Source organism: Plectropomus leopardus, unplaced genomic scaffold (genome assembly GCF_008729295.1).
Source record: "Plectropomus leopardus isolate mb unplaced genomic scaffold, YSFRI_Pleo_2.0 unplaced_scaffold3086, whole genome shotgun sequence".
Lineage (NCBI taxonomy): Eukaryota > Metazoa > Chordata > Actinopteri > Perciformes > Serranidae > Plectropomus > Plectropomus leopardus.
Window position 1 is genome coordinate 1 of NW_024633661.1, and position 2,719 is coordinate 2,719.

The following is a 2,719-nucleotide window of genomic DNA, read 5'->3' on the forward strand; positions in this document are numbered from 1 at the left end:
TTTAAAGTTGCAGCTCTAAGACAGTGACTCGGTGAGCTCTTTAATAAAATATATATGAGGGGATCGATGGGATTACGCTTGTGTATTAAACTCGTGTTTTCGGCACCTTTGTCAGAACCAGTGTATTATAATTATAGATCATAACTGGTTTGGGTTGAATGTTACAGTTGCATTTCTTTTTTTCTGACCTGAGCATTCAGTTCACGAAAGCAGAACTTTCTTGTGAAATTTATTTTTTAACTTTTATCTTTTAGAGGTGTTAATAGCTGTTGGGGGAAGCAGTTCAGTTTCAGGGTTTATCAGTTTTTTTCACCAAAAGCTGTGTGATTCACTTCCTCCCTGAGATTAATGTCAGTTTGTGGTCACTTTGACTTGTTTGTCACTGTGACTTCACCAATTACATTAGTAAGAAAAACTGTCTTTTGGTTTTCCAAAGAACAAAAAAGCCGTTGCACTGAGTTAGACCTCATTACCTCAGTGTTACCTCCAATTAAGCTTTGTTTGCTGTCAAACTGTTTACATCGGCTTCTGATTTCAACACTGTGTTTAGTTTTTTTTAAATTGCTATTGTGTTTTACAGCCTGTTTTCTTTTCTTTTGATAGAAAATTGAAAATCTGAAGGAGACCACTTGTGTAAGTCAGAACTTAACACATTTCCCTTCCTGCCTGTGATTTTACAGGTCAGTTCCTAGTTACTGAATTCCTCTCTGCCTTTATCTTTCAGAGCATGGTAGAGTCCATCAAGCACTGTATTGTACTGCTGCAAATCGCCAAGGTAATCACAATTTATCTCTCTGTAGTTTGGTCTGCTTCTTCACCATAATCATTGTCCTTGTGAGACCACACCAGTGAGCACTGTGTGTTACTGTACGTGTCTCTGCAGTAGTTCCCTGCTATCTGGGTCGGTGGTTGATGAGGGTGTAGCCCAGTATTCATTTCATCACATGTTCCATTCGGCCCATTGAAAAGGGAAGTGGAGCATTCATTTCTGCCTTATGCTGTTGTTAGGTGACATTTGTAACTTTTTTTTAATTAAAACTCAGAAATCTTTCACTCATGATATTTGAGGAAACTTGTAGATTACAGATTGGCAGAGCGATCCCGTCCTGTTTGATACTGGATTTTACCATGTGATGAAAGGATTACTGCATGTGGCAAGTTGGTGGATATTATGAGGCTCCATGTGATGAGAGGGACAGATCTCATCGCTCGCTACAGTGCAGATGCTCAGGATGCTTTATGAAATGACTCTTCAGCCTTCCTTCACAAGTAGTCTAACATTGTCTTCTCAAAATTTTAAGGACCAAAGTAACGAACAGCAACACGCAAACGGACTTATAGTAAGTTTGACATTCTCTGTCCATGACAAGAATTTAAATCAAACAAACTGCTAACTTTCTTTTCCTGCTTAATATACTCTCCACTGTAGAACATCAGATAAATCAGATCTCTTTTGTGCATGTTGTCTAATTTGGAGTTAAACTCTATCTCAAGCTCTTTCCCTCATGTCTGCCACTGCTGTTCTGTTGATTTAGATAACAACTTCCTGATTTCATCTGAGATTTCTCTAAACAATGGTTGGGAACTATTCTTTTCTCATCAGTGTACAAAATGTGTGTGTGTGTGTGTGTGTGTGTGTGTGTGTGTGTGTGTGTGTGTGTGCGTGTGCGTGTGCGTGCAACTTTGCAAAAAATGCACATTGTTAAAGAATATGTGCACATATACTGTAAATGTGTATTTGCATGCTTGTGTATAAGAGAATGTTGCACTTCACTTCACCCACTAATTAGAGTCTGCTGATTCACCATTGATTTAACATGTGCACACTGCCTGCTTATCGAACCATCAAGCCCTAAAAGCTGAAAAGCCATTCAGAGAGCTCTTTGCTGGCTCTGCAGGTGCCCTGTCTTCATGTCATGGGCCATATCGGAGTTTTGCATGTTTTTACTACAAATAACTGACAGTTATTTTCCAAAGCATCCTCTGGAAGTTTTTAGATAGATTTCTGATCGTACAGGGAGCCACTGATTTCTGTTTCTTTTAGTTTGTTATGAATTAAAGCATGCAGTAGATTAGTAATCCATTACAGTAAACAATGTCGTCTTCTTTATTTTAAAATAATGCTCTGACCTCTGTGATATGAGCGTGGGCTGCCAAACATTTAACTTTTACTTTAAGTGGAAACAAATAACCACCAAGCATACATTAGCCTTCGACATTTGACTTGTGGTTTTGATTTCCAGACACCATACCTCATGAATGAGTGCTTTAATCCACTAAGGAAAATTTTCCAAACAGTTCTCACTCACACCAGCTTTGCCATGCAATGTAACACTACAAAAAATGAAAGAGGACGATATATTTAGGTGTATTTTTTGTTGTTTATTTTTGCAGTTACAGCATACAATTTAAGGTAATTACACAAGAGTTAGCTGGCAGCAAATTTTAATTAGTTGTTCCCAGGCAGGTCGACAAAAACCACCCAAAGAACAGCGAATATGCTACATAAAATAGAAAGAATAGAAACAGTATGATAAAGACAATAAATACAAGCCAATCATTGGTGATGACACTTGTGTGCCAGCTTTAAGCAAAGCTTGAGGCTTGTTTATACACTGCAAAGCTTCCTGAGTCTCTAATGTTTGTGGGTATGAAATTCCACTTCGTCATTCCTTTAACCATAAAGACAGGTTGGCTGTCTTTTTGAAGTTTGGTACTT

The 2,719-nt window shown here is 38.1% G+C and overlaps 1 long non-coding RNA gene across 1 annotated transcript; it reads left to right on the top strand.

Moving 5' to 3' along the window:
- The first annotated feature begins 538 nt into the window (after positions 1 to 538).
- LOC121938673 lies at positions 539 to 1,522 on the top strand. Its single transcript, XR_006105344.1, has 3 exons — positions 539 to 633; positions 725 to 775; positions 1,302 to 1,522. It is a non-coding gene; the product is annotated as an uncharacterized LOC121938673 (long non-coding RNA).
- The last annotated feature ends 1,197 nt before the right edge of the window (positions 1,523 to 2,719 follow it).